At 34.7% G+C, this 27,740-nt stretch overlaps 1 long non-coding RNA gene across 5 annotated transcripts in view; it reads left to right on the forward strand.

Annotated features, from left to right (window-relative positions):
• LOC122233516 overlaps positions 1 to 27,740 on the forward strand; it is a 295,453-nt gene that overhangs the window by 29,385 nt on the left and 238,328 nt on the right. The window lies entirely within an intron of this gene.

The raw sequence follows: 27,740 nt of genomic DNA on the forward strand, positions 1-27,740 counted from the left end.
GTTCTTCCATATTTGTGTTAAAGTTAGGTACAGGCCAGGATAGCTGGGTCAGAGGTCAAAATAAATTAAGGACCAAAGGACAATGATGAAAATAATTCACGACCAAGGCCCAGAAAAGAGTGATGTAAGGGGGCTTGGAACCCTCCAGTGGCCAGACTGCATGTGGGTTAAAGATCCTAACTACTAAATGGGGGAAAGCATGGTGCCTGACAGCCCTTCTAGATCTATAGTTTGCTGTAAATCCCTCAAATTGTTAGCACCAATCCTGGATTTATTTTAGTAATCCATCTTCTGGATCAGAGACTTCACCAGGACTGATCCTAAATCATAATCAGGAGTGTGAGGCCAACATTTTCAGCTTCCTTTTAGACACCCCACTTGGTGACCTTTCTCAGACTCAGCATATCCAGAACTGAACCTTTTGAAATCCTCTGTAGGTTTAGTTTAGATCACCAGTCACCTAGGTAACTGGGAAGGAAACACTGATTTCCTCCTCTCCCTCATTCTCTACCTCGAAGACCATCAGGTGAGTTGTTCCTACTCCCTAAAGCTCACTGTATAATACCCTTTTCTCTTGAGCATATCTCCCTTATTTCAGATCCTCACCATTGGCTTCCTAATTAGCTTTTCAACTGTAATCATCCATTATGTATTTCACCACCTGCCCTGTCAGCAGAATGATCTTTCTAAAATATTTTGATGGCTTTCATAGTCCCATGTTCTTTCACATCTTCAAGCTATGACTTCTACCCAGAATGTCCTTTCCTCACCTTGTCTGCCTGCAAGATTTGGCTCAGATACTTTCTCTGAATCCTTCCTTGATTCCTTTCTATTAAAGTCAGTTTCTGTCTCGTCATTAATCCCACAACATTTTGACCATGAGGTGGTACAGGTCAAGGACTGTATCTTATTTTCCTTAAGTTAATATTTATTAAGTGATTAAGTTTTATGCTATATCTGAGACACTGTGGATTTGTTTCTACATGGTAATAAGTTATTAAGATTATTAAAAACTAAACAAAGAGCAAGCTAGGAATAGAAAGATGCTTGCTTAACCTGATAGACTAAAAACTGAAAAAAGCCTATACCTGGGGCAAATAAATGCCCAACTCTTGATTTCAGCTCAGGTCATGATCTCATGGTTGTGAGATCGAGCCTTGTGTGGGACTCTGCATAAGATCTTTCTCTCTTCCCTTGCCCCTCCCATGCTCTTTTGCACACACTCTCTTAAATAGATAGATAGATAGATAGATAGATAGATAGATAGATAGATAGATAAATGCCTGTAACTAACATTACGCTTACAGGTTAAATATTGAATGCTTTCCCTTTGAGGTCAAGAATAAGACAAGGATGTATATACTATTACCATTTCTCTTCAGTATTTTATTTGACGTTTAGTCAGTGCTACAGTGAAAGAAAAAGAAGCCATAATGGTATATGTAAAAATATATTAAGCTGTATGTTAGAGATTAATGTACCTTATACACTACATATGTTTTTATCATATATATATATATATATATATATATATATATATATATATATATATATATATAGCTTAACCCTAAACTAAAAAGAAGTAATGGAGTTATCTTCAAATATTAACTTCATTATTCTTTTTGAACTGGGCTTGTATCTATAGTTTAACCTCCAGTCAGGTATTTATACTTCCTGTTATCAGGATTGCTCACTATAGCTTCCAGTACAGTATGTGGCAGTGCCAGAAACAGGGCAGTTGGACTGATTCCTTGTAGAGAGAGACTGGTAAAAAAGCTGTTTTTCTCCTCATAATTTCCTTCTAAGACAACTGTTTTTCTCTCTCTTTTTCCAGTTAAGATAACTTGCATACCATAAAGTTCACCCTTTACCTTTTAAAGTGTAGTGTACAGTAGGGTTTTTTAAATTTTTTTTAATGTTTATTTATTTTTGAGAGACAGAAACAGAGTGAGAGCAGGGGAGGGGCACAGAGAGAGGGAGACACAGGATCCAAAGCAGGCTGCAGGCTCTGAGCACAGAGCCCGATGCAGGGCTTGAACTCACAAGCTGTGAGATCATGACCTGAGCTGAAGTTGGACTGTCAACCAACTGAGCCGCCCAGGCACCCCTAGTGTACAGTAGTTTCAAATACGTTCACAAGGTTGTGAAACTATCACCACTGTCTAATCCCAGAACATTTCATCACCTTGAAAAGTGGTGCTGTACCCACTAGCAGTCCTCCCCATCCTCCACTCACCCACCCAGCCCCTTGAAAGCACTAAGCTATTTTCTGTGTCTCTCAATTTGCCTATTCTCACATCTAATGTAAATGAAATTATACAATCTGTGGCCTTTTATGAAAGACAACTGATTTTCAAGAAAAATTAATAATATTGTTAAGTGGAGTTTGTAACAGATATAGAAGTTAAAGGAATGACAATAATAGCCTCAAGGTCTGGGGTGGGAGTACAGCAGACAGAATGTGGTCTCACAAAGATTTCCACATCCTAATATCTGGGACTTGTGAATATGTTATATTGTATAGCAAAAAAGAATGAAGGTCACAGATGGAATTGAAATAGGGAGATCATCCCGGATTATTTGAATAGATTCAATCTAATCCTATAAACTCTTAAAAGTGAGGCAGAATAATGGGTCAGAGAAATATGATGGGAAATGATCTCAACTCGCTGGTGGTTGCTGGCTTTGAAGACAAAGGAAGATGGCTGTAAGCCGAGGAATTGAGCCTCTAGAAAAGAACAATCCTCAGTGTACAGTGAGTGAGAAAATGAGAATCTTGATCCTACAACATCAAGTAACTGAGTTCTGCCAGCACCCTGAATGAGTAGGTAATTGGTTCTCCCCCAGAGCCCTGAGAAAGAAACAGAGCCTTGCCAACTCTTTGGTTTTAGCTCAGTGAGATCTATGTCAGAATTCTGGCTTTACAGAACTAGAAGATAATAAATTTGCATTGCTTTACCCTCAAAACTTGTGGCAAATTATTATGGCAGTAGTAGAAAACTAATACCAAGTGTTGGAGAGAATATGTAGCAACTGGAATTCTTACAGTTTCTAGTGGGAGTGTAAAATGGTACAACCCCTTTAGAAAACAGTGTGACAAGGGACACCTGGGTGGCTCAGTCAGTTGAGTGTCTGACTTCACCTCAGGTTATGATCTAATAGTTTGTGGGTTCGAGCCCTGTGTTGTGCTCTGTGCTGACAGCTCAGAGCCTGGAGCCTCCTTCAGATTCTGTGACTTCCTCTCTCTCTCTGCCCCTCCCACACTCACACTCTGTTTCTTTCTCCCTCAAGAATAAATAAACATTAAAAAATTTTTTTTTAAAAATGTGACAATTTTTTATATAGTTAAATATAAACTTAACATGTGACTCAGTAAGTCAACTCTTGAGCATTTACCCAGAAAAGAAAACATGTCCATAGAAAGTCTTTTACATGAGTGTTCATAGCAGTTTTATTTATAATAACCCCAAACTAAAAACAACTTAAAAATCCTTCTACAGATAAATGGGTATTTATATATTTTGGTATACTCATACAAAGAAATATTACTTAACAATAAAAAGGAAGAATTATTAATACAAGCAACAACACGGATGAATCTCAAAAACATTTAAGTAAAAGAAGGCAGACAAAAGAACACATACTGCATTTTCCTCACCCCACTCCATTTAGATAAAGATATAAAACAAGTGAAACTAAAATCTGTAGTAATAGAATTAGGGTTCCTATGGCAGGAGGTAGAGTAGAATTGACTGCAAAGGGGCATAAGGAAACTTTGTGGGGTGCTGGAAATGTTCCATATCTTGATTAGGGAGGTGATTACATAGTTATATACAATAAAACAAAACTCATCAAACTGCATATTAAAATGTATACATTTTATTGTATGTAAATTTACAGAGTTGATAATAAAGTTAAACATGCTAGGTGATATTACACATGACATAAAAACTTGGCTGCACATATAGACAGAGGTATTAATCTTAACTCTGACATTAACTAAGCTATATTACCTAGAACAACACACTTCTCTGAACTCCCATATTCCCATCTATAAAGTAATGGGTTAGACCAAATTGGAGGTTCCCAACCCTGGCTGCACATTAGCGTCACCTGGAAAGCTTTTAAAACGTACTGATAATCGGGTTACATGCCCAAAGATTGTCATTTTAATTGTCCTTGATGTTGGGCTCAAGTGCTGGCATTTTTTTCTTACAGAAACTTCTTAACTGATTCTAACATGTATTGGTGTGAGAATCAGAGCTTTAGAAAATTTATAGAAGGAGAAGTATGCAATTTTATCTACATGGCAATTGGTCTCCAGTCTCTAAGAATAGCATTATTGATTATTAGACTATGACTTAGAAATTGCAAAAATGTTGGAAAAGATGCCTAGAAAGATATAATACGTGACATACATATTGCCAAAATACCAAATGGAGAGTCATTTGAAGAATATATATTCAATAACCAGTCCCAGCTTTCTCCATCATTATCCCAGACTAAAATGCATATAAAAGATACATTACCTGGTTTATAGAAAGTACCTTATAAGATAATCAGAATATACTTCAATTTTCAAATTTTGAATTTGTACTAGTTCAAATTTCCATTTTTATATATAATTTTATACAATTAACTGGTACGAAGTGCTTTCTTGATGGGCTGTTCAAGAGACAGTTTAATTTCTAGGCTCATAAAATGAGGCATCTATAGAAGAACCTTCTATGCTAGTTCTTAGTGAATCATCCAAGAAGACTCATGAGTTTCTCTAACATTTTGAAGCTAGTCAACAGGGAGATCCAATTTAGTAATTCAAAGAATGATTCTTCTCTTTGTGGATTTTCCAGCTGCCCTGTCTCACTTCTTTCTTTGATTGTTTGACTACCATTTGTCTATTTCTTCATTGGAAGAGAAACTTGGACACTTGCGAGAAACCATGTCCTAGTTAAATCTGTATATTTGGCAAATAGCTCCATTTGTGGGAAAAAATGGAAATGGTGTTTTAAACAGTGGTTTTTAGAATTATCCTAAAATCATCTATAACAAGCTATCCACATCTTGATGCTATTGATGTATGTTGGGGTGGGGGAGGGGGGAGATAGGTTTATGGTAAACAGTAGACTCTTTTCAGCAGTTCAAACCTGAAACATGGGACTAATTCTATTTTTAAAAGTTTCTATTTTCCAAAGGAGTTTTTTTGTTGTTGTTACATTTAATTTGCTACCTCTTAGTCATGGAGTAGTTGTGAGTACAAGTCAATGTCAGTCTTTTAGAAATTATCCCAGTGGGGGCAATTGGGGTCTTGGGAAAGAAAACCCACACTGGTACAATAACATATGGTCTAACAAATTCACAACTGAGTGACTTTTCTTGCAGCTGTGGTTCAAATTATAGGCATTTCAGATGCTTAATGGTGACTTTAATTTACTGTGAGGAAGTGTATGCTGAGCATCTGGAAGGACATGATTTTACTTTAATCATTTTGATTTAGGTGACAGTAATTACAAGTATCATCATGGTCTGTGGAGAAAACATTGGTTTGACTGTTACCTGCCAGGACTTGTTTCCATCCTCCATATTGGCATTTCTTTTCTTGCACCAAGAGGGTTAAATCACCAAAAAAGCGGGGTGGTTAAATTACCATTTCTGAAAGTTCTTTTTCTCCTTAAGTGCCTGGCATGAGCATGGATTCATAATAATTCAAATTAGTGAATTTACTTAGCCCAACTGATAACACGTTAAAAGATTAAGAATAGTGGTATTTAAGGTGCCTTAAAAAAGCAGTGTTCATCTGTCCTGGAAATTTTATAGCTAAATAGTGTAGTAACTGGAAAGTCCTTGGTGTAACATAAATTATTTCTGTCTCTGATTATGCAGGTAGTTTTGTGAAAAACTCCACTAGGTAGCCTGCCAAGAAGGCATTAAGTGTGGAATGGGGCAAATGCCTTGCTCTTAAACTCTTAGGTTATTCTATTTCCTGTTTTAAAGGCATAGAATTAGAAAGATTAGAATAATCATTTAACTCTAAATCTAAAGAAGAGATTTAAACTCAAGATCAAAATATCTCACAACCAGAAAAATCTTCAAATTAGAGGGAAGATCCAGGAGATACGAATAAACATACTTCAATATGGAGACATAATTAAGCATCCATGGCACATGGTAGGTAGTCAGAATAAATGAGAATCCCAACCAATCAGTATTTTGTAGAAGTTGTTTGTATAACAGTTCCTATAGTTAAAAGCATCTTACAAAAAAAAAAAAAAAAGAGCTCCTTAATGGTTTAAAAAATAGGTAAAATTCCCTAGAGATAGTTCTCTATTTGAAAGAACCAACTCTGTTGCTCTGCCAGTATAACTTTATATTTCTGGGCTGAGTCTCATTCTTCAATTGTAATACGAAGACCATAACATATCTTCTTTCTGTCTCATCAGATTGTGGTGAAGATCAGATGAGCAAATAGAAATGCTTCATAAATTAAAGAGAGTTGAAAAATGCAGTGTTTTCCATATTATCTTATTTATATTTTCCCATAAAAGATTCTTCCTTTTCCTCTGTCCTCTACTATGTACATGCTGATAAAGGTATTTGAGATTGAGACACTGTATTTCTTCTGGACCTTATAAATAACAATGCTTTTGGTCATGGGGTCATTCAGAGAGGCTGTACCCAATTATTTCAGAGATGATCAAGCTGAGTCCTGTTCATTTGGGATTGTTTTCTCTAAGGTTATCTGCTTGGAAGCAATTTCTCTTCTTGTTAGTAGCTCCTTTCAAGGAGAGATAGCAGATATTAAAGGACACAATGTCATGTTTTTTTAGGGTTAAAAGGAGCATTGGAGACTCCAGCGCAGAACCTCTTGTTATTCCTAAGAATAAGGTCCAATAGAGCAAAGTTCTTTGGCTATAAATACATCTGCCTACAGCAATGCTAGATGTTCCCCATGTCTCTCCCTGTCTGGTGCTGTTATTATTATTCTAGTGTAATTAATTTGACCAGTAAAAATTATTTTGGCATACAGGGGTTTAAGGTCTTAATATAGGGATAATCATTTTCCCTGCCCTTCCTATCTGCTTCTTTGCCTTGGCATTTGAGAAGTCACAATGGTTGAGAAGTCCCAGAGCCTGTAGTGAAGATACTTAAAGCTAGGGACACTTTGTATCTTTTTTATTATATCCTTAGTTTTATTCTTGTAGAATCCATAAAACAGATTATGTGAAGAGAAACTCTTAATACTAGATGATTTTAATGTCTTGGTTATTAAAGTTAGCAACTTCAATATACTCAAAAACATACTCAAAATAGAGTGTATTCTGGATTGATAAATTATGGAATATGTACTTAAGAGGATTTACGTTATAGAGATTGGAATTAAATACTCAGGTAAAGGTATCATGGTGGGAGTCTTCCAGCATAAATGCTTCTCTGTTAGTTTACCAATAATGATCATCCCTTTCACCTGGCTATTGTGTGGTTTAGGAAAGGCATGTGACCTGATTCTAGCCAATGATTGATGGGGGAAGGTCTGCTAGGAAGAACTGAGGTTTCTGGGAAGGATTTTCTTGCTCCCAAAATTTCAGAAAGAAGACATGGCCTTTTTTCTTCCTCTGGACAGAGTTATGTCTAGGTGTGATGCCCAAAACTACTACAGCCATCTTGACGTCTACTTGAGAAGGAATCCATATGTAAGCATTGCAGAGCTAAGGGAGATGTCAGAGAGGTGGAGTTAAAACCCTGAGAAACTGTGTTTCTGGAAAATAATAAATTATTTTAACCTGCTTAATAGAAGTTTTCTATTAACCTGTAGCTGAAAGTATCCTAATTAAAAATTTGAGTGACATAAACTCTTAATAATTGATAATCCATCCTCACACTCTCATTTCTGTGAGAATGTTTCAAAGCTTGTGGTTTTGCTGATATATGGCCATTCCTTATAAATTTCTCTGGAAGGAAATGTGGATGTCAAAGTAGAGAAATATAATAATAATACTTTATTATTATTAAAAGACTCTTTCTGGATAATCTGCTTATTTCAGGTGGGTTGGTTAAAGGATAAAATTAACCAGGTTGGGGGTGGAGTAGGTAGGAATTCATCAAAAAGTCTTTTTTGAGTATCTGCTAGTGCCCAACAATCTACCAGATAGTTAATCAAGAGTAGGCAAATTACTTGTGTTATTTTCATGAGAAAGACTGCTTTTATTCAGTTATACATTTCTAAAGGAAATGTTTTTAATTCCCAGCCTGATAGCTCTTACGCTGTTAGTACCTAGTGCAGAGAAATGTGCTTGAAGAATTTGTGTTGACTTTTCTTTGTTAGCCAACATGAAGGCAGCCAGACTCTGCCAAAATCAGCACTGAAACTATTTCTCATGAGTAATAACAATAATATTCTTTTCCTTTATAGCATCTTTAATCCAAGAATCTTAAGCCTATATAAACATTTGTCTAACAGTACACTCAGAATCTCAGTATTTGGTTGATAGGGAAATTCAACTCGATGGAAGAACACAGAAATAAAAGTAGAACCCAGAGTCTTGACTCTAAATGGTCTTTCAATCTATTGTCCCCACCCAACCATTCAAGGAAAATAAAATTATAGAGGATAAACAACTAACGTGTTCCAACCCCAACTAATGATTCATGATTTCTCTTTTCCTACTTTTTAAAATTATTTTTAATTTTATTTTTGACAGTGGGAACTCTAAATGGCAAAGGAGGGGGGAATTGAGCTGATTATGACTATCACAATATCTTGAGTCTGCAAAAAAAACTTGGCAATATTTGACGAGTGAGGTTTCTTTGGATATTTACAGAACTTCCTGTTGGACTGAAGTATTGTCAAACAATCTTTCTCTTGGTTCTTAAGTAATTCTCTTTCCAAATTGAAAGGGAAGAGGAAGTCACAGAATTAAGTTTTGGAGGAATAAAATACAATGATGCATTAAATTTCCAAAATTCTGAGGTTTCACAGCTTATGAAAAGAGCTTTGAATTCCACTATTTGGACTTAGGATAAGTCAGCAGAAGCAAGGTAGAAGTTTAGGAAAATTCATAATCAAGCTAAGATTTCATACAATTATATTTAACCAACAAAAACTTTCTTTGAACACAAAGAAATGAAAATTAGTAAGCTGATTATAAACTAATCATTTCCTAATAAAGTGGACCCACCAAGGCTCAACTTGGCAACATTTTGATTAATCCATTTTTGGTTAATAATGATTACTCTGACTTGATCCATAAAGACTTTGAATTGAACTGTCTTCTCAGGAAGTAATCATATTGTATTAGAAAATAATTCTATTTAACTCATTCCATTTGTATGTCTTTCCATTTAGGACTATGTTAGCCGGGGGGGGGGGGGGGGGGGGGGTCTGATTCTGCCCAACACACAGCCAGTCAGCTTTCAGAAATCCACTTGATAGTAAAGATCTTTCTAAAATCCCCACATTACCCTGAAGCTGAATTCACAAAGAGAGTACAGTAGAAGACATACATTTTCCCTTAATGTTCATTTTGAGCCTCCATCAACAACTCTCAGTCATCCTTGCCAGAGACCTACAATGAAGTTGTGATGCCATACACTGCATAAAAGGGTATGTTAAAGCTGAAGTTTAACATGGAAACCCATGTTACCTCAGGAAACAGATCGAGATTTAATAGGTGATACAACTTAGATTTTAATGGAATGCTAAATTATTGAAGGTACACCTTTGTCTTTTTTTTTTTTTTTAGGCAAGATCTGTCTGTCTACCTCTGGTTGTTAAACTTGCTCTGAAATAACAACTGGTGGGTAATTTCTAAATTTCAAAGAACTTTATTATTATTTAACACATGGCTCATATTGTAATTGCTATATGAAATAACTTGGACAAGCATTATTATCCCCACCATCGGTCACTTGCTCTAGGTGGCTCAGTTGCTAAATTGGCATTAGAATCCAGTCTCCTGATTGTTCCTCCACTGAGCTTCCCTCTCCACCATTTTTATTTTCTTACAATCCTGAAATATGTGTGGATTAGCCCTTATAACCTCACTCATTTCTATTAAAATATTGTCAATATATTCATCTTTATTTTCTTGTACTATATCCATAAGAACTCAATCACCACATAAATCCCCATTTCTAGATATAATTTCTCTTTAGTATTGCTACAAATTATTCAATAGATTTATCCTGTATCCCGAAGGCTGCTGAACTTCATTATGAAGTATGTCTCTTACACACTTAAAAACCACTGAAGATACAAACAACTGCATGTCATTGTTACCCGATTGGACCAAGTCTGCATTACAAAACCTTTATAAAATCTTTAAAACCTCCTAAAATTGCTGTAAGCTACTCCATTCAGAGGGAAGAAGTAATAAGAAATATTCGTACTGTACTTAGCTGTTTAAAATGGTTGAGCCAACTTTACTCTACCATGGAAGAAATCATAGACCGACAAACCCAGGTCCTCTGTAAGTCTCTTCATTATTATGCTCTCTGTTATAACAAAGTACTTTATCTGTCATCAAAATTACATTAATGCCCTGTTCACCCTGCCCTTACAAGAAACAATTACTTCTTTGTATGTGAGTTTTCCACATGGTTGCCCTGATGAAACATATGCCATTGGAGGACAAATATATTGATGCAAGTAAAAAAGAGCAAATTAATTCCAGACCCTAGTTAGAGATAAAAGATGCATTTCCTTGTTTTCTGAAATGCAACTTATATAAAATGTCACACTGGGCTTTATTTGTGGAGGAAAAGTGTGCTGCAATTTCATAACCGACAGTTTTTTGTTTTTTTTTAACTTGACATTTTGTCTGTTACAAAAATGCTGTACCGAATTGTGGGCAATTTCTTCCTACTGCTTCTGGCTAGCTCATTCAGTAAATCTCAATGTTATTACTGAAGATGAATGAGCCACCCAAGGTTTTAGCAACTTGATTCCAAAAATCTCTGTAATGTTTTGGTACAAATGCAAAGAGCCAAATTTTGAAATTTCCTGGATCAGCAAGAATACGGTTTCCTAGGAGGAATTGTAGTGCTTCCTTTTTCTAGTTGAGCTGTGATTATATAAACCCTCCTTGAATGTTTTGGTACCCCTGTCAGAAATTTGAAAATAAAAGGAAGATACTGTCAACATTTCTTAATTGTTATCCATAAAAAATTATCAATAAGTACATATTTCATTGAGTAATTATTTGTTTTAACACCTGACCCACTAGAAAAGAGACTTTTACACATGAATAAGATACTTTCACTCTCAAGCAGCACATCTAAGCCACTTTGCTTCCACATTTCAGACTGAAGCTGAAGTAAACCTTTCCCAAATAACTGGATGAAAAGTGAAAATTAAAACAAGTTTTAACAGTTATTCACAGTACAATCTGAATGATTCAAATTTGTGCGTTTTAATTTTCATTGAATTTAATTATAAAGTGTGAAAGGTTAAACATTGCCTTGGATATTTCCATGGTATCTGGCAGAAATAGCATGCTGACCCTGAATTTCTGATATAACATTAATTCTTTGAAAATTATACATACCTTTTCCATCACCATGTAGCTTAGGTCCTAATGTACACAGGACAATTCATAAATAATGAATGGAAGAATAAATAGGAATAGAGTTTAGGCTGTTTGATAAATGATGCTGTCCTTCTCTTGGGAGACATAACCATTTATTCTCATACAGAGCACCCTTGAAAAAATGATAATGATGCTTATGGTCAAGTACAAGTTAGAAGAAATAGGTGGAAGGATGCAAACAGGTGCTAGACAGAATTTAATTAAATTCATTTTCTATTTCTAATTCATAATTTGTCTCTACAGTAATTCTGAGGGAAAATATAACAGGAGGTTAATAATAGAAAAGACAACTTCTTTAACCTCCTCTTCAAAAGCCTATACTGTAAGCCTTCTCTGGAATTTGAAAATTAGTCTTGAAATACTTTGATCCATAGCATTTTGGAGTTGAAGCAGCACCATACTACATCCAAAAGTAGAATGATTTTTGCAGGTTTGCAAAAGATTTCTAACATCACCAACAGCCAAAAGGTTTTCTGGGGTAATGTTTGCCCAGCATATCTGACTCTCCCCATTTGCAGAATTCCATTGGTGTGAAGGGGATTTTGACCAGAAGTAGGATGTAAAATCCCAGATCCCACTGAACACATAGGAGAAAGGAATATACTTTTCTTTCACTTTGACTTCCTACTCAAAAATATTCTCTTTGTTGTTAAAATCAATTAAAAGACAAATTATATCATGTTAAAGTAAGAAGATGGAAAAATATAATGAATCTTGAGTGTCAAAACTCAAGCATGGTTACCCATAGGAATGAATCCTCCAATCCAAATTATGTTTGTGATTGGTTTTGTCCAGTAAGGAACAAGAGAATAAAATATAAATAGCTGCAGTATATAAAAAAAGGTAGACTACTATATGGCTAGAGTTTCCAATTATAGAATAACATGTGAGTGACAAAATGGTTTTGCTCTATAGATAGATGTGGAGCTTGTCATTGCTAGTAGGAAGGAGAGGTTGAAGGGACTCAGCAGAGGATTATCAGGAAGGAAAGAAGGATGTATTGAATTTATTGAATACCTTCTACAAGTCTACTACAGATACTGTATTAATATTTTAAGCATAAATTATTCAGAGGTATAATTGTTTATAGACACAGTTCACCTTATGCTTTGTAACATTTTGGTTTTTTAAATGGTATTTTGAGTGGGCCTTTCTGATGGTGCTCTGTAGATGAATTAACCTAGGCATTCAGGCCTCTTGCCTCTGGGTGGCTGGAAATCACCTTTCGATTAGAAATCCTCTGGAGTTCATGGGTTCTATTCCCTCTCTTGTCTTTAATGCACAGCAGGGTCTTTAGTGTTAGTGTACAACTTCAGCCTCCACTAGAGCACTAGAGGTCTGACTCATGCACAACAACTCATATTTGAAATTGGTTATTTTAAGGAAAGAGTCAAACAAGTTGCAATTGAATAAATACTAATTCACTCAAATGCCTCACCATAATGCCCTAACAGGGATAATATTTGACTCCTGATACATTAATAGGACTCTGGGACTTTTTCCCTCTATGCTAATGTTAAATGTCATCTATCTAATAAGATTCTAAATTTATGTCCTTTTATTCCTAAAATATAGCATTTCTCATATAGGAATTATCATAGGGAAATAATATATATAAATTCTGGCTATAAAAGTGTTCACCGTAGTGTTATTTATAATAGCCCTAATTTTAAGTCATCATAAATATCCACAAATATGATATTTGTTAAATAAGTTAAGGTTAGAATAACATATAATAGGAAAGAATATTTTAAAAGCATGACAGCAAAAATGGCAGAATGGGGAACCCCAAGGGCCCATCCCTCAACAGAAATCCTGGCTAGAAGAACTACCAGAATCAATTTTGTCAGAACTATGGAAGATAATCAAAGATTTACAGCAGCCATTTAAATGCTTAAGAAAGGGGCAACTGAAACCAGTGGGAAAGTTTTGTGGTGTTTTAACTTAACTTTGTCCCACCCCGCCTTCCCTGGCACAACAACAACCTTGAGGACAATAGCCCACATCCTTGGTGTGGATTCCTGGTGCTGATAGGGACAGAGATAAGAACTTAATTCCCAGAGAGTTAGTCACTTTGTATGTAAATGGATTAAACTCTCCAATTAAAAGACAAAGGTTGGCAGAATGGGTTAAAAAGGATCCAACTATATACTGTGTATAATAGACTCACCTTAGATCCAAAGACACAAATAGATTGAATGTAAAGGAATGGAAAATATATATTCCATGGAAATAGTAACCAAAAGAAAGCTGGGGTTGCTATACTAATATCAGATAAAATAGATTTTATGTCAAAAATTATTACACAAAGGCATTATAAATTGACAAAAGGGTCAATATATTAAGAAGGCATAATAATTATATACACACCTAACAGAGCCCTAACATAAATGAAGCAAAAATTGACAGAACTGAAGGAAGCAATGAGTAGTTATAGATTATTAGTTGGAGACTTACATATGCCACTTACAATAATAGATAAAATAACTAGACAGAATTTTAATAAGGAAAAAAGAGGACTGGAACAATATTATAGACCAACTAGACCCAAAAGACATATACAGAACATTGTACACATTCTTCTCAAGCGCACTTGGAACATTCTCCAAATTAGAATATATATTAGGTCACAAAAGGAGTCTCAACAAATTTTAAAAGATTGAAATTATACAAAGTATCTTCTCAGACCACAATAGAATGAAACTAGAAATCAGTAACAGAAGGAAAACTGTAATTTGCAAATATACAGAAATTAAACAACACACTCTTAACCAACCAATGGATTAAAGAAGAAACTATATGGACATAAAATACTTAGTTGAATGAAAATAAAAATGAAATCGAGGACTCTAAAGGATTAAATAAAACTATTAAAACTAATGTTAAAAGTATATGTATTGACCTGGAAAGATACTTGTATCAAATTTAAAAAGAAAAAGGCTGGGCACATGGGTGGTTTCGTTGGTTAAGTGTCCGACTTTAGCTCGGGTCATGGTCTCGCAGTTCAAGCCCCATGTTGGCTCTGTACTGACAGCTCCGGGCCTGGAGCCTGTTTTGGATTCTGTGTCTCCCTCTATCTCTGTCCCTCCCCCGGTCGCACTCTGACTCACTCTCTCTCAAAAATAAGAAAATGTTAAAAAAAAAAATTTTTTTTTAAAGAAAAAGGCCAGCTGAAAAAATGTAGCTGTGTCTAGAAGAAGCCCACTGAAATCCCTCATACAGAAATTTTCACGAATAGAAAAGCATCTGAATAGATTGTAGCAAAATGTCTATTATCTTTAGTTGATGACTTTTGATATTATTTGATATGCTTATTTTTTTCTTTCTGTTTATCTGTGTTTTCTAATTTATCCCAATGAATATGGATTACTTGAGTGACTTTTAAATGAAATTTAATGAAAAATGAAATTTAATGAAAAATAAGTACTATCATGAGAAAATAATTAGACATATGGCTTTGGATACAATTATTTCTTCTGTTTTTATTTTATTTTTAAACCTAAAGTCACCAAAACAATCAGACAAAGAAAAGGGAAATAGAGATTATCTAAAACTTGCAAAATATTGTATGCATAAGACAGGCAAATTTCAACAAAATTATTATATAATGTAGACTTTTGAAGGATTTTCTATCAGAATATTTAGCTACTGCCCTGATTTCTCTTTGATGTGATTTATAGTTTAGACAACTTAGACTTCAGGAAGAAAGTACACATACCCTAGCATTAAGAAACACTATATCAGGTGAATGATTATTTCACTGCTACCAGTATTAGGAGCAGGCATTTCAAGATGATTGATCCTCTATGGAAAAGAAAGGAATTTCCTCTCTTTGACAATTTGGGGCTCTTTCGGGCTCTCAGCAGTGCTTGCTTTCCTTTACATTGTTGGAAATCCAGTTTTGCATTTAGATTAGTTTCAAGGGTAGAAATGTTATGGGAATGAAACATCCAGATATATTTTCTCTCTGAAGCTTTGTCTTTGTTCTAATATAAGGAAACTTTTATTATCTCAAAGTCATCTGTAAATGTGGTAAGGAAAAACTCATCATAAAATGTAAATCAAATCATAAGATATGTACTTAACTGGCAATGGAAAAGCAAGAAGAGGCTCCTTTTGCTTTTTTTATTTCTGACATCAGTACCACATATGGATCATCTTATTACATAAGCTTGAGAACTGTTTTGCCCCATCACAGAACAGAGAACAGGGGAACTGACATCACTCTTTTCATTATTTACTATAATATAAGATGCCACTCTGTGGGCAAGGTAAAAAAAAAAAAAAAGTCCATATTAAAAAATAATAATATAATCTATGTTTTCAAAACATTTTAAATTTCTCAGAAGGAATCAGTTCCACATGCCCCCTGACATTTCTAAGCCCTGCATCCTGTTTCTCACTAGCTTTGTTCTCAGAGAATAGGATCTCACCTTTCTCCAAGTCCCTTACCCACTATGCTGCCTTTTCTAGTTTTCCATAGCATTTAGCTAAGTGATGGACCTTCCCCATTGTGTGTGCAGTATGCTCTCCTCTTGGCCACACGCAGGAATTTCTTATGTGTATTAACTGTAATTTAGATCTATTTTATTACAAATAGTAATGGCATTGCATATTCAATTCGAGAAGGAAAAAAAAAAAAGTCAATATATAACATCTCAGGGCTAATTAGGGAATAATTGCAAACTTCTCCCAGATGCAGGGCCAGATAAAAATGGCCTGGCTTTATCCAAATTCCAGAGGATACTTGTGACTTACACTGTTGGAAGCAGGGCTTCCAGTTGCAATTTTTTTTTGTTTGTCTTTATCCCCTTTCATTAAATTGTGGATATTTTCACAGTCAGAAACATTTCCTCAAACATATTCCAGTGCCCTACATGTATTAGGCTCAATGAATTTTGTGAATTCATGTTTCTAATGATTCCCTGCAGAGTTGAGAATCAAACAGGCACAGGTAGCAGAATCCAGCCGTGCGGCCAGCATAGGGTCCTCTCTGATTGTCTGTGTATCAACTGATGAGGGCAGTAGCAAACCAAGAGCCCCCACCTACCTATGGACTGATGCCCCTACCAACCACAGCTCTTTAATACTCAACCCATTAGTATTCACTCATGTCAGTTTCTACCACAAAGATAGTTTGTATAATAAGATTGATTTTTATGATCTTTCTTACAAAATTGTAAGTGATTTTTTTTTCATTTTTAAGGAACACAAACCAATTAAAAATGGAATATAGAAAAATAGTGTTTAGGGACAATAATAAATATTTTATTTAATATCAATTGAACATTTATAACGAGGCATAGTATTTCAGTATAGTTTGCTTCAGTTGAATCTGTTCTAAAACTAGAATTCAGAGGTAAAGCAGTTATAGAGAAACAATGTGGGTGACCCATAATAATGTTATGCCTCATTTAGTTGATAGCATTCAATTCAATTTAGTGATCAATTAAGTCAGTCCTACTAAGCATAGGTTTGAGTGTCATTATATGAGTCTTTTTACTAATTCTCTATTCCATTGGTTAATTTGCCTATTCCTGTGATAATTCCACACTGTTTAAACTTCTAGAGTTCTCTAGTGTGTCTTAATATCTAGCAGAATATGTATTATTTGCAGATTTGTATTATCTTTGTAGATGCCAGAATTAGAGCTATTTATCCTTTCTGGACTACACAAATTTTGATCTTTTTATAGATACATTGAAATGGAAATTACATACCAGGACACAGGTACTGGTTAGAAAGTTTCAATTTCCCTTTATTTTTTGTCAAGTAGAATGTTAGGTAACATCCATATATTTTCTTCTCTTCTTGACCCTCCATTAAATGTGAGATTCTTCAATAATCTGAACTGTTCTAAGTCTCAAAGCTGGCAATAATCAATCTCTCATCTCAGAGATGTACATGTTGAGGGGGAATAGCAGAAGGGTTGTTCTCATTGCAGCCAGATTTCTGCGGGCATGACTGAGCTATTGAACTACAGGGAGTTTTCTCATCTATGAACATAGTATATATCTTTATTTACTAAAAAAAATTGTTTTCAAAGGTGTGTATAAAATTTCCTACAGATTTGTTACTAGGTATGTCATACTTTTATTCCTATTTTGAATGTAATATTTTCTTCTAATATATTTACTAACTGATTATTGATTGTGCATAGGAAAGTTCTTGGTTTTTGTTTTGTTTTATTGCAGTAGTCTTTGGGGGATGGTTTTATTGAAGAAAAGTTTATCTTCCTGAGAGTATATAGTTTATTACAGTTTCACAAATTCACTATAACACTCAGGTTAAGAAAAGATGCCTCCTTCATGCTCCCTTTCTACCACTACCTTCACACCAAGGGTAACCAATATCCTAACTTCTAACACCATGGAAAATTTTACATGTTTTTGAATTTCATTTAAATCGACTCAGACATTGTGAACTCTTTCATGTCTGGCTTCTCTCATCCCATATTATGTTTGCAAGATTCAGCCTTATTATGTGTAGCTGGTATTTGTACATTCTTATTGCTTAGTAGTATTTTTTAGTTGTTAATATATCACAATTTATTTATCCACCCTATTTTTATGGTCATTGGGTAGTTTGGGGCTATTACAAATAGTACTTCTATAAGCATTCTATAAACATGTCTTGTACACTTGAACTTACTTATGCATTTTTGTTGGTTACATGCCTGGGAGGGTATGGCTTAGTCATAAATTTAATAGATACTGTGAAACAGATACTGTCAAATATTTAATAGATACTGTCAAACAGTGGTTGAACAGATTTATAGTTCTATCAGTGTATGAAAGTTCCAGTTTCATTTAGTACATGACCCATCGATATTATTTTGCACCCCTGCCAATACTTGATATTCTGTACCCTTTTCATTATAGCAATTTAGTGTAAGAGTGTGTAATACTGTCATACCATAGATTTAATTTTACTCTTCTCTGATGACTGATAAAGCCAGATATATTTCCAAGTGTGCACTGATCATTTGGATATCATTTGCGAAGTACCTTTTTAAGCCTTTTGTTCATTTTTCTTTTGTGTTGTCTGTATTATTCTTATTGCTTTATAGGAGCTCTTTGTATATCTTGGGTATATCCATTGCCAATATTTTCTCTCACTGAGGACTCACTATTTCTTTTATTTTAGTATAATTTATCATTTTTCTTTATGGTTATTGCCTTTTTGATAAATTTTTTAAAAATTTGCTCAAAGTTTATGATGATGCTCAAGCTATTAATTATTAGATATCATTCCTATGTGTGGCCACTTTATTAAATCTTCTTATTGGTTCCAGTAGTTATGATATGAGATTTTTTTTTTTTTTTTTAGGTAGGTAATCATATCATCTGAAATTATTGACTGTTTTAGGTCTTGCTTTTCCTATTAGTCAGGAAGTAACCAAAACACATGACTAAAATTAGCTTGAATAATATAAGAATGTATTATTTTACATTCCAGGAAATTCCAAGTTAGAGTGGCAACAGGTACAGCATGTAAAATTCCAGCTCTGCTTTGAAAGTCTCTTTGCTTTGTTATATACTTCTATGTTGACCTTATCTTCAAGCTGTTGGCCAAGTGTTACAGCAAGTCCTGTTTTGCTAAGAAATTTGTAGAAAATTTTTCATCATGATTGAATGTTAAAATTATCAATACTTTTTCTGCACCTATTGAGTTAGTGCTGTTTTATTTCTTTAAAGTATTAATTAATATACCAATATATTTTCTGGTTTTGAACCATCCTTGAATTCTTCAGCTAAACATATTACTAATATTTTGTTCTTTTAATCTCCCACTGGATTCAATTTAGTAATATTTTATATAACATTTTATATTCTTTGTTTATAACACAGTGAGCCTATAATTTTCTTTTCTTGTGTGGTCCTCAGCCCTATTTGGCATCAGGGTTTAGCTGAGTGGTATAATTCCTCATTTTTCTGTCTTGGAGCAATTTGATACATGAGAATTTACAGTTGATCCTCATTATTTGTGCATTCTGTATTTGTGAATTTACCTACAGACTAAAATTGATCTGTAACCCCAAAACCAGTACTTACATTGATTTCTTAGTCTTTTGCAAACATAGAGAGGTAAAAAATTTGAGTCGCCCTACATGCACATTTCAGTGGAAGTTGAACAAGGCAATGCCCTGCCTTCTTGTTTTAGCTCTAATACTGTGATCAAGTATCTTTTTTGTAGTATAGTTAGTGCCATGTTTTTTGCATTTTTGTGCTTTTTTTATGTTGGTGATTTTTTAGTTTAAAATGGCCCCCAAGCATGGTGCTGGCACGTTGTCTAGTGTTCTTAGTACAAGAAGACTGTGATGTGCCTTATGGAGAAAATCTGTATGTTAAATAAGTTTTGTTCAGGCCTAAGTTTTTGTGCTGTTGGCCATGAGTTCAGTGTTAGTGAATTAACAATAAATATTTTAAAAAGTGTCTTTAAAAAGAAAAAATACATAAAACAAAACTATGTATTGATCACTTGATGAAAATGTTGTGTGGCCAGAGGCTCACAGGAACCTAATTCTGTATTTCCCCTTGCAGTGATTCAGAATTCATTAATTCAGTTAGTAGTAACTTTACAGAGCATTACTACCACAAATAATAAGAGTTGACCGTATGTATTGTTTGAAGAGTTGACAGCAGACACCGTAGTGCCATTGGCAAAGACATCAGTAACTATTTTGATTTTTTTTCTGGTCTTGGTCTATTCAAGTATCTTACTGGGCCAGTCTTTATAATTCACATTAAAAAAATTTTTTTTTAACATTTACTCATTTTTGAGAGACAGAAAGAGACAGAGTGTGAGTGGGGGAGGATCAGAGAGAGAGGGAGACACAGAATCTGAAGCAGGCTCCAGGCTCTGAGCTGTCAGCACAGAGCCCGACACAGGGATCAAACCCACAAACTATGAGATCATGACCTGAGCTGAAGTTGGCTTAACCAACTGAGCCACCCAGTGCCCCTATAATTTACATTTTCTCAAAAAGTATTCTTTTCTGGGTTCTCTTTTCTGGTCCATTGATCTATGTGTCTGTTTTTGTGCCAGTACCATACTGTCTTGATGATTACAGATTTGTAATACAGCTTGAAGCCCAGAATTGTGATGCCTCCAGCTTTGGTTTTCTTTTTCATTGTTACTTTGGCTATTCGGGGTCTTTCTGATTCCATACAAATTTTAGAATTATTTGTTCTACCTCTGTGAAGAATGCTGGTGTTATTTTGATAGAGATTGCATTGAATGTGTTGATTGCTCTGGGTAGTATAGACATTTTAACAATATTTGTTCTTCCAATCCATGAGCATGGAATGTTTTTCCATTTCTTTGTGTCTTTCTCCATTTCTTTCATAAGCTTTCTTCAGTTTTCAGTGTACAGATCTTTTACCTCTGGTTAGGTTTATTCCTAGGTATCTTCTGGTTTTTGGTGTAATTGTTAATGAGATCGATAACTTGATTTCTCTTTCTGCTCCTTCATTATTGTATAGAAATGCAACTGATTTCTTTACATTGATTTTATAGCCTACAACTTTGCTGAATTAATGTGTCAGAATTTATGGCCAATTTTCCACAAAGCAGGAAAAGAATACCCAATGGAAAAAAGACAGTATCTTCAGCAAATGGTGTTGGGAAAACTGGACAGCAACATGCAGAAGAATGAATCTGGACCCCTTTCTTACACCATACACAAAAATAAACTCAAAGTAGATGTAAGACCTATATGTAAGACAGGAAACCATCAAAATCCTAGAGGAGAAAATAGGCAACAACCTGTTTGACCTCAGCCACAGCAATTTCTTACTAGACTTGTCTCCAGAGGCAAGGGAAACAATCAAACATGAGACTTCATCAAGATAAAAAAAAAATTTCTGCACAGCAAAGGAAATGATCAAGAAAACTAAAGGCAACCAATGGAATGGGAGAAGATATTTGCAAATAACATATCAGATAAAGGGTTAGTATCCAAAATATATAAAGAATTTATCAAACTCAACACTCAAAAAAGTAAATAATCCAGTGAAGAAATGGGAAAAGGACATGAACAGACACTTTTTCCAAAGAAGACATCTAGATGGCTAATAGACACATGAAAAAATGCTCAACATCACTCATCATCAGGGAATTACAAATCAAAACCACCTCACACTTGTCATAATGGCTAAAATTAACAACTCAGGAAATAACAGATGTTGGCAAGGGTGCAGAGAAAGGGAACCCTTTTGCACTGTGGGAATGCAAACTGTTACAACCATTTTGGAGAACAGTATGGAGATTCCTCAAAAAATTAAAAACAGAGCTACCCTATGACCTACCAATTGCACTACAAAGTATTTATCCGGAGGATACAAAAATGCTGATTCTAAGGGGCACATGCACCCTGATCTTTATAGCAGCACTATCAACAGTAGCTAAATTATGGAAAAAGCCCAAATGTCCATCTACTGATGAATGGAGAAAGAAAGTATGGTATACATACATTCAATGGAATATTACTTGGCAATCAAAAAGAATGAAATCTTGCCATTTGCAACAGTGGATGGAACTAGAATGTATTATGCAAAGCAAAATAAGTCATTCAGAGAAAGACAAGTATCATACGATTTTACTCATGTGTAATTTAAGAAACAAAATAGATGAACATAGGGGAAGGGAGGGAAAAATAAGATAAAAACAGAGAGGGAGGCAAACCATAAGAGACTCTTAAATACAGAGAACAAACTGTGAGGGTGGCTGGAGGGGTCTTGGGTAGGGGAATGGGCTAAACGGTTGATGGGCACTTGTTGGGATGAGTACTGGGTGTTGTATGTAAGTAATGAATCACTAAATTCTATTCCTGAAGTGGTATTACACTGTATGTTAACTAACTTGGAGTTAAATGAAACATAAATTAATTAAATTAATTTTTTAAAAAAGTGTCCATTTCATTGATATTCACATTTATTGGTGTTCCTTCTTATAATATTTTATTCCCCTAGGTATATTCCATTTTTGTTCCTAATCTTGTTATTTGGGTAGCAGTTTTTTTCTTTGATTCCTGTGAATGTCTATCTTTTGGTGTTTGACTATGAATATTTTCAAATAATGAGATTTAATTTTGTGATTGTCTTTGCTCATTATGTTTCCATTTACATCTTCTCTTTAATAATTCCTTCCTTCTCTTTCCTTTAATTTAAAACTTAGTTTCTTTTCATTACTTCCTATATCCTCAAATAAAATTACATTTAAAATATTAAAATTTTTGTTAATTCTCTCTTTGGCTGCTTCCTCTAAGATTTGGTATAAATTATTTTTGCTGCTGTTTAGTTACAAAATATTTTGTAGCTTAATTTTTATTTTTCTTGAACCCAAGAGTTATTTAGAAGTGTTTTTCCAGTGTACAGATCATTCTTTTACATCAAGTTAATTCAGTGATTTCTAACCTTACTGCATTGTTACCAGTGAATGTGGCTATATATGATAAGCTCTTGGAATTTTTATTTCATATTTCTACTAATACATGATTAATCTTATATTAGTGAATCATTGTATATGATTCTGTATGTATTTGGAAATAATATAAATTATCTTTTCTAGGGTGCACAAAGTTAAAAAGAAATCAGTCAACTGAAGCTTGTTGATTATGCCATTTCAATATTCTTTATTCTTATTATCTTTTTGATCTGCCAATCTCTAAAGAAAGTGAGATAGAGTTTTCCTTTATCATTATTGGTTTCATATCCTTATAGTTCTACAAGTTACTTTTTTATTTGCATACTATTCTCATACCATAAAGTATATAGTTCAGAGAGTTTTAGGGTATTTAGATATCGTGCCATTCTAATTCCAGACTATTTCCATCCCAAAGAAACCCCATACCCATTAGTGGTCACTGCCCATTCTCTCTCCTCTCCCCAAACCCTGATAATCACTGATCTACTCTCTTTTTCTATAAATGGAGAATACAGTACATGGACTTTTCTGTCTGGGTTCTTTCACTTATCATTATGTTTCCAAGGACCATCTGTGTTGTAGCATGATTCAGTATTTCATTCTTTTTATGGCCAAATAATATTTCATTGTATGGATACACTGCATTCCTCAGTTGGTAGACACTTGTGTTGTTTCTCCTTTTTAGCTATAATGAGTAGGCTTTTATGAATCTTCATGTACATGTTTTTGTATAGATATATGCTTTTGTTTCTCTTGGGTGTATAGTAGGAGTGGAATTTCTAAGTCACATGGTAGCTGTATATATAACATTTTGAGTAAATGCCAAACTCTTTTCCAAAGTGACTGCACCATGTTACATTCCCATCATCAGTAAGTGAGGGTTCTAATTTTTTCCACATCCTCACCAACACTTGTTATTTTCTGTCTTCTTTATTATAGCCATATATTTATTTATGGCTATATATATTTTTTAGCCATGTATATTCTGGTGGGTATGAAGTGGTATCACTGTGGTTTTAATTTACATTTCCTTAATGACTAATAATATTTATTATCTTTTTAATGTGCTTATTGGCAATTTGTATATATTTGGAGAAATGGCTATTTAAATTATTTGCCTAATTCTAAATTAGTTTTTTTATTATTGAGTTTTTAGAGGTATTTGTACATTCTAGATACCAGCCCATTATAAGTTATATGACTTACAAATATTATCTCCCATTCTGTAAGTTATCTTTTCACTTTCTTGATGGTGTCCTTTGAAACACAATTTTTTTCCATTTTGATAAGGTCCAATCTACCTAGTTCTACTAATTTTTGCTTTATTCAAAAATTTTTATTAAGAAAAAAATGTCCATGGCTGTTATATTTTCTTTATAGTTTGCTTTTAAAAAATCAATCTGAGGGGCAGCTGAGTGGCTCAGTCAGTTAAGTGACTGATTTCAGCTCAGATAATGATCTTGTGGTTTGTGGGATCGTGCCCTGAATTGGACTCCATGCTGACAGCACAGAACCTGCTTAGGGTTCTCCCTCTCCCTCTCCCCCTCCCTCCCTCTCTCTCTCTTTCTCTTTCTCTCTGTGTCTCTCTCTCTGCCCCTCCCCCACTCCCAAAATAAATAAACTTAAAAAAAACTAAAAATAAAAATCTATTTGAAATGTTCATTTTCATCCTTTTGAAGCCTTTTTTCATCAATTCTATGTACAGTGATAGTTGACTCATTTTTGCATTTTATTTATTTTAAATTTTTTTTAATGTTTATTATCGAGAGAGAGAGAGAGAGAGAGAGCGCGCGCGCGCAAGGTGGGGAAGGGCTGATAAAGATGGAGACACAGAATCTGAAGAAGGCTCCAAGCTCTAAACTGTCAGTGTGGAGCCCAATGTGGGGCTTGAACTCACAAACCATGAGATCATGACCTGAGCTGAAGTTGGATGCCTAACCGACTGAGTCACACAGGCACCCCTGTACATTTTTGCATCTTAAAAGAATACTGATGACAGTTCCATCAGTGAGGCTTGATGGAAACAGTCCCCATTTATTTTAAAATTATACTCACAAACTTGTATGATCATAATTAAATATAATATATGCTAAAATCAAATGGGGCAATTGCTTCAATATATATAAGATACAAAAATTATGTAATTATGGTATCATTTATATCAGTGCTAATAAATAAATTATAGACAGTGTTCCATATTGATTGCATCTTATTACTATAAAGTCCAAGCAGAAGAAACCCCACACTATATATTAACACATGATTGTTCAACTATACTCTTAAACTAGAAAGTCCTAAGTTGACATTTCTATTCTAAATCCTAAATGGAAAATAGATTCGTAAATCAACAAAACTCACCTATAACAGCCTGATCTTGCAGAGAAGCCTGATAGTTTAGAGATGAAATTAATGTGGTCTTGACCACACACTTGGACCTCTAGAAAAACTCAAGCCTGTCTCCTCTGTTATCTACACTAGTCCTAAGAAATTTGAGGGGTACCTGGGTGGCTTAGTCAGTTAAGCATCCAACTTCGGCTCTGGTTATGATCTCCGGGTTTGAGAGTTTGAGCCCCATATCAGGCTCTGTGCTGACAGCGCAGAGCATGGAGCCTGCTTCAAGTTCTGTGTCTCCCTCCCTCTACCTCTCCCCCACTCACACTCTGTGTCTCTCTTTCTTAAAAATAAATATTTTAAGAAATGTAAAAAGAAATAAATTTGAGCAAATGGAGGCCTTAGAAATGATGCTCAGAGAATTTAAATGGGACTTTATGCCTTCATCTTTCATCTCTTAGAACAGTCTTAGTTGGGAATTTCTGGATTCTTATATACCAAATACAGACCATGTGAAAGCAGGAGTGCTAGGAATTCCTACCTAGACATCAAAGATTTCATTCAGCTGTTGCTTGTGATGGTTAGTTATATGTGTCAGCTTGGCTAAGCATTGTCCCCAGTTATTCAAATACTAATCTTGGTGTTATGGTGAAGGTATTTTGTAGATCTACAGTCTGTTGACTTCAAGGAAAGGAAATTATCTTCAATAATGTGGATGGGCTTCATCCAATAAATTGAAAGACATTAAAAGCAACATTAAGGTTTCACTGAGGAAGAAGAAATTCTGCCTCCTCAAGACTACAGCATCAACTCCTACCTGAGAAATATTCAGCATTCCAGTCTGCCTTTCAATTGAACCTGCCAGTTGAAATTCCTTGAATAAAATCTCTTTATACACACACATATATAAATTCATATATGTATATATCTACTTCCTGAAAGAAGTATTGCTCTAGCATTAGGCTGAACATGAAGCTTCTCAAAAAGGGCTCAAGATAATAGTGTTGTGCACTGGGGACAAGCTTCACTGTTTTCAAAACTTCCCCACCTATCTGAATATGTTAATTCTGCCCCTTATCCAGGAGGGCTTGCCAGGCCCTACCTGTATGATGATTTGCCCTTCTTCAATCTCCCACCCCTAAGACCCAGAGGTGCCATTTCCTCCCAGGCAGTTAGGAATTTCCTTTTTGTCTTATCATAAGCACTTTCTACCCGTATCTTAAGAAAAAAAAATGATATTCAGATTCCCAAGCTCTGTTTTTGGTATGTTAAAGAGGATTTTTTGGAATTTGGAAAACTGTTTTCTCTTCCACAAAATCTGACCTCTAAAATTATTGTCTTATGAGAGATTCAAAAAGCCTAATTTGAGGCTGAGCAATGATTTATTGTTCTAAGATACATATCTTCTGGCTCTGAATCCCTGAAAGCTGTTGATTCATGGAAAGGAAATCACATGCCATAATGATTTAAAGGGAATTAAAAATACCTTTTTTTTTAAAAAAAAAATCACCATTGATTCTGATTGGTTGAATTTCCTTGTGGTTCAGTTGACCTAAACTTCATTCAGCAGCTTACAATAACCAGGTATGATAAATTATATTATTTCTTCACCATTCTTTCTGTCCCCCTCAGCCTGGACATATTTTTAGCAGAGATGCTTCCCAATGTCAATAGCTTGGAGTTTGGCCAGGTGATTTGCTTTCGCCAATAAAATGTAAGAGGACATAATGGGAACTACATTCAACCAGACTTCTAATGTGATGTGTGGTTAGGTTTGCCCTCTTGTATTTTTTCCATCCACAATGAAAAGATATTGTCCCAGGGAGCCAGTTTCTTCATTCTGAGTTCCAGAATAAAGAAACATAGGGAATAGACCTGAATCCAACCCACATCCTGGTACCAAGTGCAGCCAAAGCCAGGCCAACCAAGTCTAGCTGAGCCGTAACGTAGCCACAGACCTATAAGCAAGAAATGTTTGTTGTTTAATGTCTGTTGTTAAAAGGTCAACTGAAATATAGGGGGCTGTTTGTTACATACCATTATTGCAGCAAAAAGCTGATTAATACAGCAGTCTTATAGTAAATGATTTTTGTATGTTCTATATTTTATGTGGTATATAATAGGTTTAATTAAACTTAGATATATCTGATTGTCCAGTTTAATCAAGTCTCTATATGAATTAGCAAAGAAAAACACTTTGCATTGTATAGTTTTTACAACCACACTTGGGTAAATGCAATGGAAATATATCTATATCTTCCCATTAGGTCAGAAATGTTTTAGTTGGTTTCTACTTGCAAGTCAGGAACCTAACAAGGTCTTCACACATGCAAGGCTTCCTACTTGACCTTAGTGAACAGCTCCTCTTGACAAGCTTTATGTTGACTAAGAATAACATAC

Source organism: Panthera tigris, chromosome A2, assembly GCF_018350195.1.
Source record: "Panthera tigris isolate Pti1 chromosome A2, P.tigris_Pti1_mat1.1, whole genome shotgun sequence".
In the NCBI taxonomy this organism is placed as follows: Eukaryota; Metazoa; Chordata; class Mammalia; order Carnivora; family Felidae; genus Panthera; species Panthera tigris.